This window comes from Atta cephalotes (assembly GCF_000143395.1).
Source record: "Atta cephalotes unplaced genomic scaffold scaffold00023, whole genome shotgun sequence".
NCBI lineage: Eukaryota > Metazoa > Arthropoda > Insecta > Hymenoptera > Formicidae > Atta > Atta cephalotes.
In genome coordinates, this window is record NW_012130087.1 from 1,740,896 (window position 1) to 1,753,942 (window position 13,047).

Sequence of the window (13,047 nt, forward strand, 5' to 3'; positions counted from 1 at the left end):
CAGTTGTTCACGGGCTTCTCTAGCGTGCAGACGTGCGCGAGTGCCGAGTGTTTGGCGTGTTTCCTGTCGCCTACGGAGTCGCGTTTTCGCTAACGAACGCCCTACCGTAACTTCCATATTCAATGTGTATGGCGATTCAGGTGAGTGCTCACGAAGACGCGAAGACTCGTCTTCGTCGCATCGTCCGCGTTAAGTCGTCTCACTCCGCAGGCCGCGTGTGCGGTAGGAAAAGTCGATCGTACGGTTCCGCGGCTTGTACGAGGCGTGTGCGCCCCGCTTTGGTCTTTACTCGTCGCTACGCGCGCGCGTGTATGTGTGTGTATGTATGCGTCCGTATGCGTGGCACGGCGTGGCGTGGCGCGGCGCGGCATGGCGCGGAGCGGAGCGGCGCGGCCGACGAACTCTGGCGTCTCGTCCGTCTCTCCACCGCCGCCGCGCCACGCGCTGTCATTACCATCGCTGTCATTACCAATCGTCCTCATTACGTTCTCGATCGCTTCTTCGGCGCGTGACTGACTATGACTTTCCGACGATGTACGGCCAATTCACGTAGCCCTGCTCTGATCGCTATCCTCCCGAGAGAGACGCTTCCTTTCTAGCTTTGTCTAGCCTTACGAAACGGGCCACCCGCACACGCGGCAATGTCGATCGCGCTTTTCAGATTTCTGAGCGAGACGCTCGTTCCACGAACTGAACTCGCATACGAACTTTTTTTTTAACTGCCACTTTGATAGTCGCAGTCGTACGAATGTAACACGTGCTTCTCGATCGACAAATTACATGCCTCGCTTCGTTTTTCCGATAGATCCGGATAAAAAGTGTGGTATAATCGTGTGTTTGCAAGGAGAACCGTATTAATACGCGTGGCGTGGCAAACGGTAAAGTTTATAATTGAACGCGCCACATTGTTGCTCATGCTTTCGACATAACGATACCGCCAACTGATGATGACGTCAGTGAAAGCTCCAAGATAGTCCACGATCATTCGTTTCCATTTTTTTTCTTCGCGGCATTCAAATCGCAAAGTTAACCAAATCGATCCTATTAAGCGGCTGATGACTCATCACGTAACAATGTTGGTGAATATTTCACAATCGTGTTCACGATATATCGAGAGAATAATCATCAGCTCCAAGTACATCTGTAACTTCCTCGGATCTTTCATAGCATTTTATACAATAAGTTTATTGTTGCTTGAAACCCCAAAAATGTTTGCACTTAAAACGGAATAGATATATATTCGGGCGTTGAAAAGAAAAAAAGCGGAGATATCGAAAAAAAGTGCAAAAAGTGCAAGCAACGCGACAGATCTAATGTATGATATAAACGTACAAATCGCATACGAATGTAATGCCAGATAAAAAAAGAATCGGGATATAATGTATAAATAACTTCAGACAGTGTCGGAAAGAAGAATTTCAAAGTGAGATTTATCGAATGACTAACGTTTATCGAAATCTTGAAAGTCCTTCGTTCCGATATTTTCGTTCGCTTTATTCTCCCATAAAATCCAGCTTGATCCATCGCTTTTATAACTCGAGTCGGAAAAGTTGGTGGATTATTTAGAACGCGTCCATCATCATTCGATCTTCGCTCTTTTTTCGCCTGATTAGATACTCCGTATATTTTATACCGACTAGACTTCTCGGAAAAACGAGGAAAACGGGTTGACGTCATCCGATGGAACGACGCGCGACGCGGCGTGGCATGATGTGGTGTAGCGTGGCGTGCGCGTGGCGCAGCGCAGCTCGGCGCCGCGACGCAACGCGCCGCGACGCATCCCGTCCGGAGCACGAAGAGGCGTCTACAGGCGAAACAAACGAGCACGCGCGTGCATACCGCGACCGAACGAACGAACGGGCAGATTATCGTTCGTAAACTTCAGCCATGTTTTATTCCTGCGTTTTACGTCAATCGGTCCAATAGGTACGAATCGCGCTCATTATCGCCGACGTCTTATCAACTCTATGAACGAATCTTCGATCGTGTTCGTTCGGAGCGATCGCAATCGAACGTTCTATTTGCATTTAGTAAGAATAGTGAACCGTTAATATATTTTTTGCACTAACTATATATAAATAGCTTAGTGATATGTTTATTGACTATTCAAGGAAAAATGTTCAAATATATATGTATAACTTTTTCTTAAGTTTTGATAAACTTATACTACTTTCGTGTCATGATTATCGCATGTATTGACAGATTCGTTGATATTGAGTAATGAATTTTATAAATGTATGAACTATAAATTTTATTATTTATTGTAATATCCTTTGGAATTTTTAAAATTTGATATTCCTTTTTTCAAATTATACTTGTACAAATAACGTATTTTTTCATAAGAGTATTATATTATATTTATTTAAAAACTTTTTGAATTTAGTAATAGCTTGTGCATATTTGCACATATTTGTTTTAATTTAATATATTTGTGTTCCACACATGTACGCACATTTCATTCGACATATTTCAATTGAAATAATTTTATTAGGATGCATTTAAATGCATTCTAATACAATTGTTTCAATAATATAACATTTTTTGCTTCATTTCTTCTTTTCATTATTGATTTATGCATTGAACTTTTATTTTTCAAATGCCTATCCAGATGCATCACTCATTTGTTACAACGATATAATTTAAAAATTAAAAAACTGAAACATTCGACAGAAAGGAAAAAGAACATTGTTTAAAAGACTATTTTTTTATTCCTCTAAAATCAATTGTTACTCCAAAGTTATATATTTTAAAATTTACAGAATTTTTCAATTCAAAACTTTTAAACTTATTTTCTGGAAAACTTTTTTTTTTGTACAACCCGTATCGTTATTGTTGCAAATGTGAGCGGTAGGTATATCATATTTTACAAAAGAATTTCAAAAAGAATTTCTTCATAGATAATTCTCGATATACCCCTAATCCGCTTACAATTGTCAGTGATGTCATCTTTTGTCTAGATACAGGTTGGAACCTGTTTCGGAAAGGTTGAAACATTGCATTCAGAAGAAAAAGCACGTCTGCAACTGTTGTAAAATTCATTGGTATGATTAGTTTATGCATTTAGATCTAAGAAACTAAAGGCAAAAGTAATGATATTAAAAAATATAAAAAAAATATAAAAATATTTTACAACAGTTGCAAAGCTACTTTTTTTCTGCTAAATGTAGTTATTAATATGATTAGCTTGCTGTATTATGTAGATCGTATAAATATATCACTCTGTCGTCTAGAATATTATTGCTGTCGCAGATTTCAGAGAATCTTCGAGGTCAGCTTTTCCGAATAAAAAAGGCTCGTTATTATCTCTTAGTCATCTCGTCTTACGTGACCACGTGCGCGTCTAATTTGCGTGGATCATCAAATTACGTACTATTGTGTTTCAATTTACACAACTGTGTAATACATATTAAATTCGATTGTAACTCGTTACAAGTTGCTTACGTCAGTCGGACACAATTGATTTCAGATGTTGAGCGATCAAAGATCATTTCTGCTGTTAAGGCTCGGTTCCATCAATGCAAAATTGATTTTAATCTCGGTTCAATTTAACTTTGTTTACTGTCTGTTTCTATCAATGTAAATTAACTTCAATCTCGATTGAACTTGTTTTTCATCTTTTTCTAATTTTTAGAATTTTCTCTAAATTTCTTGAAGTAAAATCTCACTTTAAAAGAGTGAAAATACAGCCATTTTTGGAGAAGGGTGAAAATATTTCTCTTCTTGAAAAAGGATGGCAATTTTCATTGTTTTTGAGTGAATTTCACTCTAAAAAAGAAGAGATTAATTTTGAAGAACAATTTTCACCTTTTTTCAAGAAGTAAAATATATTTTTACTCTTCTCTAAGAACAGCTGTATTTTCATTCTCTTGGAGTGAGATTTCACTCCAAGAAATTTAGAGAGTAGAAAAGATAAAAAGTAAACTGAGATTAAAGTTAATCATACACTGGTGGAATCGGATCTAAGACGATACTTTTTAGCAGCGCTCCGATTATTCTGATTTTTTATTCGATCAAGGTGATGTCCTTCAAGTTGAAGCGAGCTCCAGAAAGTCGACGATCGATCGTTCGATGAGTGTTTTTCTAACTCTTTGTTTTTCGTTCTTCAATGTCCATTGTTCGCCATACTGGTCGGTATATATATTGTCATACGTATATATACATATTATCATACGCATAAGTATTTTAAATTCAAATATTCAAATATGCATATTCTACTTATCTTAATTGATAGTAGTTGGCCCTTCTATGTCGATCAACTCAATTCGCGGCATTAAAGTTTCCGAACATTTGAATATAATTGAAAAATTCCTGTGTTTCGCAGCACACCGATAATGTGACGATATCCTTCGACATACATTCATATCAGATTTTATATTCATATCCATAAATTGTCATAAAATGATCCTGAGAACTGTGATAGTTACAATTTTTTAATCGAATAAAACGGTTATACAATCTTCTTGTAACAATATTTTTTTTGAAAATTATACATGACGAGAATTTACAGAATATTATAGTTGAAAAAAAAAACAAGAACGACGTTTACGATAAAGTCATAGTGGCTTTAGCGTTTCGTTTCCTGTTATGTAAATTGCATTACGTTACATAATGATAAATACTCTGGACAGGAAGCTAGGAGTGGCATATATTGTGCGTGACATAATTGCGAGGATATCATTCTACTAAAATGTAATTAGACTTACGTGATAATCTCCGTCTCATATGTGCTATTAGCACATATTTTTTTTAAATACATTTACTTATATCGTATGCCAATTACTTTGTAAGAGCTACATGCATAAAGAAGTTTACAGTGTTAAAAGACCTTGCAATAGAGGAAAGAATTAAAGAATAAAATATTAAGAATAGGAATAAACATTAAGATTTTAATTTATCAGAAATCGTATAATACATATTCTGATGTAACTAGTTTCTGATAGAAATCTGATTGAAATCTTAATGTTTATTCCTATTCTTAATATTTCTTTTATTCTGTGCAGCTTTTTAAAACTCGGTTTTTTATTCTGCTTAAATTGTGGTTAAACTTAATCTGCTAATGTAAAAAGTGTTTTCATGTATGGTTTATCTAAACTAAACTGATTATTTTGTAGTAAATAACTTTTAAAATTAACATTACAAAACTATTGACTTAGTGATTAATCGTAGTTAGAAAAACACAAACAATTTTTACATTATCATTAAATGAAGTGAGATTAAATCTAAACCACAAGTTGATCAGAAACAATTTCCAAATATGAAGGAATTACGCATTAAAGACGTAGTAATAGGAATAAGAAATAAGGAATAACAGATTTCAATCTATTAGAAACTTTATTTCTGGTATCTGATTTCTGCCAGTCGATCTGTTAGTCCTTATTCCTTTAGTTGATTCTACAATCGGTAGTCAGAAATCTTAAGTTTTAATTAGTCTTAAATAGGTGACTATGATTTTTCGCATTTACATTATTAATTGTACAACGAGTACATTTAACTCGATAATAAATTTATTCCTTTCCTTCCGACTTAAGTCGAATTTGGCCAATCTTAAGAAAATCGTTTTATTCGTACAAGTTGTTGGCCAACTTCACTAATTCACTGATAAGACTTTCATTGACTGCGTTCAACAGTAAAAGTAGCTTTGCAGTTATTGTACAATTCTTTAATGTTATTGATTTTGCCCTTAGTTTCTCACTGGATAAATCTAAATGCACAATATAAACCAATCATACTAAAGAATCATACAACAAAAGTAAAACTGCTTTTTCTGCTGAAGCCAATGTGTCTAAACTCTAAGAACTTTTTCTTAGTACTCCGATTAAGTTGGTCCGGAATATTATAGGTCGGAAGGTTCAATAGTGTTTTGTTTCGTCCAAACGAATCGGATACTAGGAGCACGCGCGGAGTCAAACAATACGTCAAGTAATTCGACGACGAAGAAGCGGCATTAGTAGCGCTAGCTCTTTTCTGCCGGTGTCATCTTTTCAGAGACCTCCGACCACCCTCCACAGGCGTGACCAAGGCGTTTCCCGCAAGATTATTCCGAGACATACCTCTTTCTTTCCGCCGCGCGCCACGTGTTGGATAGAATTACTATCTCCACTAGACCGGTTGCGAGCTATGGTCTGCGAGCGATATGTGTGGTGTGGCTCGAGGCGAAGGACGAGTTGGTAAGACGACTGGGTGTGCAGGGCCGTAACACGTTACCCGGCTATCTGTCGCCGAACCCAGCCGAAAGAGGCCAATGACATATTGCTTCAGTATTCTACCTCTATCTTTGCGGTCCTCTTCTCGTTCTCTTCATTGTGGTTTATATAACGGAACGTTACAGTTTTTACTCGAAGTAGAAAGAAATCTTCATTATTTGATATCAAAGGAGCAATGATAATCCAATCTTTGAATTTTGAGAATTGCTATAGAATTGCAAATCAGGGATATGTCAAGGAAATTGAAAATGGTCAAGGAAATCGGAGAAAAGAAGTTAAGGAATTTTCTGAAAAATAAAAATTCTTGATTTTAAAGAAATTTTTTTTTGATATACATATACATTACCTACGTTAATTTTAAAATACTATTTACTTAACAATCTAATACAAGCAGTGTCAACAATATTAATAATTTACATTGCTATGTTAAATTTATTGTTCTTTCGAAAAAATATTCAACAATTTTAAAATATTAGGACAAAAATGCAAACAATTTTAAAATATTATTGAAAGTTAGGAAAAAGTTAGAATTTTAGTTGGAATTTTAGGACGAGGAACCTGGCTTTTAAGTTAAATATAACACTATTATTTTTAACTTCCACATATGTCAAAATGTAAATGAGTCACATTTTTGTGGTTAGTTCTAAAGTAAACACGTTTATGTTAAAATATGCATTTAGTAAGTAATAAACTAAATTTAGATTAAATTTAATACATTTTCTTTAGTTAAATTATGCCATTGTTTTAGTCATATTAACGATATTGAAATATTGAATAGACGCAATAGCGACCTATTGAAATAATTATAAATAACTCAAATTGGGTATAATTTGACATTATGAATTTAACAGTGCTCGTTTTATCTCTCACGAGTTCAATGCCGCTTCTTATTTCCTAAAATAGTATACTAGATATTCTTTTTCTTTCCTTTTTTTTGCGCGCTAGCAGTTTCTAGTTAGAAAAAAAATTTATCTCGTTTATTGTTCATCAAGAACATTTACGTATGATAAAATGCCTTTAAACATTCGTGTACTGAGACATTAAAGAAGAGTCACATTTTTATCTTCAAAGAACTCGAGTGCGAATTCAAGTGTTCTCGTTGACAGAACATTGCTCTCTTTAGTTTTCTTTAGTTTTCTTTAGAACATTTATCTTGATTCTTTAGGTTTCTTTCAAGGACATAATCCTACAGCGCAGATTGCATGCATTTAGAGACCTTATAGAGTCTGGTTACGAGCAGTTTTGTCAAAACAAAAAAGTGTATATATGTTGCCTCTTTGTATAGCCTATCTTATTCTAACTTAAACTATTTTATTCTTTCTAGTGAAATTGACAAAAAAGACTGGCCAATGAAAAGTACGGCATCTCATGATCAGATCCTCATTATAAGATTTCTACAAGTACCGAATCATGTACGAAAAAAAAATGCAATTAACGAGAGACTAATAAGATGGAATTCGGAAACAATTTTTTGCAAGATTTGTCGAAAAATTGAACGTGCTCATGTCGATTTAACATAACCACTTCGTACTACTCCTAAACATATGTACGAACGACTATGGCATTGTATTAGAATCAATTTATGTAACATTGTGCTCAAAGCTTCGACCTTAGACGAGCGATAAGGAGCTTCTTATTCAGTTCGGATTAAGTTGCCATCGACACATGAACGCACTGCAAGCATGTGACTTCTTTTACCTATCTCGCCCTTACCTCGCTTGTCGCAACATGAGACAAAACACACTTGCAGAGCAAAACAAAGAACGTCGCCGTCGAAAATAGACCACCATCGTCGCGTATCTGTTATAATTTATTTTATACACTTTATACACACAGAGTATCAAACGACTAAACGTGCTTCCATAAAATTCGACTCGCGTGTACATTTTGCTACTATAAATCATTTGTGCGTATTTTCGAGAAAATTAATATCATCAAGGCAAGAATTCGGACAAATTGGGAAAATTGCCAATTGTAACAGTTGGTGCATTGTTGAAGCAAAATTAGATGTTGACAATGAAATATACCAGTCTTCTGCACATGTTCCGTATAAATATAAAACACAGAGATTTTTGCATAGCATGTAAGGTAAAAGAAAATCAATTAATAAAAGCTTTTTATTTCATGGAAAGAAAGGAAATGAAGGACTCTGATTGGTTGATTTTCTTATGCTATATGCATTATGCAAAGGTTTGTTAAATAAATTTGCACAATTCTATTCACTAAAACTTTTAGGCTGAATCTCTTCTTAAGCCCAGTTTCACCAATTTCATCAAGATTAATCTCTATTTAACTTACTATTTGTCTTTTTCTTATTCTATTTCTACTAATGTAGTTTACCTAATTTTAATTTCAGTTAATTCTCTTCATCTTTTTCTAAGTAAAATTACAAAAAAATTACAAAAAAGTAGAGTAAATTAAATGAAAATTAAAGTTAATTTACACTGATAGCAACGGGTATTAAAATTAAAAAAGATAAGGAATAAATTGAATCGAGATTAAATTTAATCTTATATCGGTGGAGCTGGGCATTAAAGATAAGATTGAGCCACTTTTTTTTTAAGACTGGCTCTTTAGAATGAGATATTTCACTCCAAAGAATTTAAAGATTAGAATTCCTTGCGTTTTCGTCGTCAAGTGTAACGAAATCGAATGAAATTTTCACGAGCCAGTTGATCACAATTAACTTGACAAGAGAAAATCTTAATTTATGAACGAGCTTACGTTGCATTTGTTTAAAATTGAGCCTCTCGCAACGCGAGATAAAAATCCAAAATTCGTAAAGATAGTTTCCTATACATGTAAACGCACAGCAGACGAAGCTGCGTCGCGCGAATGACGTCTGTCGGTTGTGTGCTTAAAAATAGTATATCCCACGAGGGGAATGTCGGAGAGTTTTTAAGCGGATCGAATATCTTGTTCCAAGCCGGTTTCCAAAGGACGACGAATGTTATATCCCGGCTATATTATAGCCGCAGGAAAACCGTCGCCCGATGGACAGAAGAAAAAAAAAACAGATATTCGAGACGCCAGACGAGACGATAGGGTGGATGACCGATGTCACTGACCTTGGATAACGATTGTTAATGTCTACGGGGCCACTGTCAGTGGGGCCAGCTGGGATTTTAGAGGGGAGCTACGCAAATCTGTACTGTTGGTGCCCACATCCGGATATGTGCAGAAAGGGGACTTTCTTTATTCTTTATCTGTCGCGATCCCTACTCTCTTTTTTCATTGTTGATTCTCATACAAATTTTTAATTCACGCACACGCTTGCACACGTGAAAACACGCTTAGTTGTTTTACGTTAATATTGTAAATGAAAATGCTTTTTTTGTGTATCTTGTATTTTGCTGAAAATTTATATACGCACATTTATGTGTCAGACAGTAGGAGAAAATATCAAATGTATGTCACTTAAGTTATTTTTTATTATATTTTCCATTTGGTACTGACTTGTACCAAAACATTTGTATGTAAATAAACATTGAAAATTTTAGTTTGATATGTTTCAGATATTTATTATTATATATTTAACTTTTTACCAATAACAAATAAATTTTATTTTTTATTATATTTTCCATTTGATATTGATTTGTATCAAAACAAATCCATGTTTAAATAAACATTGGAAATTTTAGCTCGATGTTTCAGACACCTGTTATTATATGTTTTTACTAATAACAAATTAATTCGTTAAAAGTACTTTTGTAACATGATGTAAAAGATACAATTTAAGTCCTAATAATTTAAGTCTAAACTGTTTTTGTTGGTTTTTTTAAACGTATCTTGTTTGAAAATATCGAATTTATGAATAAAAATAATTAAAAATATAAAATTAATAAAAGGAATCATTTATTGATATCTAATAATTAACTAACAATTAACTCTAATTTTATTGAAAATAAATTAATCGAAAAAATATAAAATAATAATTATTAGGATAATAATAAAAAGACGAGAAATAATAAGAAGACGTGAAAACTGGTTTATTTTTACAATTGTATTCATATAAATCATTAACTTTATTATTGTCAGTAGCTTAGCTTGTGATAATATGTGATTTAGAATACTAGATAGATTTTATACAAATATCGATTTAACAAATTCAATTAAAGACTCTAACGGGTAAATCAAACTGTTAAAGAGAAGCCTTTGAGAGCCGACAACAATATCGATTTAATCGTTATAATAATTATAAATATGTATACAAAGAATGTAAAATATTCTACTATAAAATTTTTTTATGAAAATATAAAAATAAAATTGCACGATTATATTATATATTATTATCAGCTAAACATAAATTGAGCAAAAAATAACGTTAGTTGTACTTGATTTTTTAAAATGATGTTGGCACATACAAAACAAGATGTAACCTGTTAAATTTTTGTCTATATTTCTCATTTATTTTATATTTTTGTTACTCAATGTTTTATATATATATATATATATATATATTGAGTAATAATATAAAATATTGATGAGATATTTAGACGACTGGTATACAATCAGCAATTCTTCCCTACTTCCGGTTGTACATTCCTCATTTACAATAGAGTATAATTCTATATCATTGATATTGGCGACTCTTAGTCCGAGGCAGTCTCTTATCACTCTTCGCCTGGTAACCTACTGACCTACTTGAAATATCGATTTTAGCGTACACTTGAGACCTGATTGTGAGACCACTCGTGCCGCGACCGCTTTCATTATTCGCGTCGTACCGCACCTTTTACGACGAGTAAAATCGCGTTACTTTAAAACCAGAAACATTTATTTTACAAATGTATTATATATGAATCGCAAAATTGTACTGAAAGAAAAAATTTCCTCCGTTTTTAATAATGTAAAAAAAATGTTTACGGTAATATTTTCTCAATGAGGCCGCTGCAAATTATTAATGCTATCATCAGCGTGGATCAAATAATTCCGTGCATCTTTGTACTTCTCAGTTATAAAAAAAAAATTACAACTTTTAGATATTATTCGGATATTCGAAATGAACGATATCGGTACAAAGATATTTGATTAAACGATATTTACTTTCAGCAAATAAAACTACCATTGGCACGCATTGTTCATTTTGGATTTCTTTTTAATAAAAGTCGTTTTAGTATAATGAAAAAGATCGAATAATTCGATAGATGAAAATCTTGCGATGAACGTTATGAACGTTGCCTAATACACGGTTCGTCGCCCTCATAGCTCATTCAACCCTGCTGTTTCATTGTCGTCTGGAAAAGTTGGTGGCAGGAATGGAGAAGGAAGAAATAGGAGCGGTAGAGTGGCATAGATGCACAGCTTGTAACATGGAGATAAGGATGTGTGATACGCATATCGATCACACGTATCGTTATGCGAAAAAATATGATCTTTTTGCAAAAATGTCAATTACAAACTACCTTTGAAGTTCACAGGCGATTTCTAACCGACATTTAAAAAAGAAACGTTTTTTTTTTTTCTGTAATGATATGTGTTTTTTATCGTACATCCCCACATGGAAATTATAAAAAAAATGTGTAGCACGTGTATTCGATTTTATACGACAATAGGCATGACATCACATTGTGACGCCCTATGTAACAAGACATAAAAAGAAAGACACATTGCATGTGGCAACGGCGATGGCAATACTGGAAATAATTAAATCAAATTTGACCAGAAATTCATTCTTCTATTGTGCAGCGAAAATGGTATCGACTTTTCTATCACACTGGGCTTTCTACAATAAATTACCTTGAGTTTTAAGCCGTAAAAATTAGAATTGACCGATTAATCGATTATTCCTCTCACATTTGACTGTGACCGGTCAATTTTTTACAGTTTAAGATTTAAAGATTAAATAACGATTTACTGTAGAGAGAGAATCTGCGTAATTGATATAGGCTTTCTACAATAAGCGACTATTTAAACTTTAAGTCTTAAATCATAAAAAATTGACTAATCATAGTCGAACGTGAGAAGAATAATCGATTATGATTGGTCAATTTCTTATTCAAGATTTAAAGTTTAGATAACAACTTATTGTAGAAAGTCCATAATGGAGTCTTGCGTAATCCATAATGCATAATACATAAGAAAATGAAGAAAATGAACCAATCAAAGTCCTTCATTCCTTTTCTGCTTCCCATGGAATAAAAGACTGATTGGTTAATTTTCTTACGCCTTATGCATTACGCATTATGCAAGAGTCTATTATGTTCCTGTCTAAAGGAAGAATTAACGCACGTTAGTGACTCCCATTTTCAGTACAGAGCGTGCGTAATGACCGTTTCTCATTGCGTTGGCGTTAGTTAGATTTGCACGTGTATAGTGCGTCTCCTACGCAAGTGACGACAGTGACATCACAGACCGACGTCATAACGCCTCCTCCTGGCCGTATTGATTCTTGTAGTGACGTCACTTTCCGTCGCTTTCGTCGCCAAATATTTTTTCATTCGCGCATTTATTCCACATGAAAAAGAATCATATCATTATCGAATTACCGTAAAGCCCATTTTACAATTAGATAGAATAGTTAGATAGAATTGTAAGTGCTTATTGTTGAAAAATTGACCAATTACAGAAGATGAGGAGAATGGTCAATTTTAATCAAATATAATCATCATTTACAATTACAGTTACGCAATTGTAAAAAAAGAGCTTGAGGAGATCCCTAAGGTCGTCTGTTTTAGTTCGGATCTACAATAAGTATTTTAAGCCTTAAGCCGTAAGAAATTGACCAATTACAGTCGAATGCGAGGAGAATAATTGATTGTAATACATCCATTCCTTATGGCTTAAGGCTTAAAAATTTATTGTAGATCCGGACCGATTCATTTACACACATACGATTTATGTG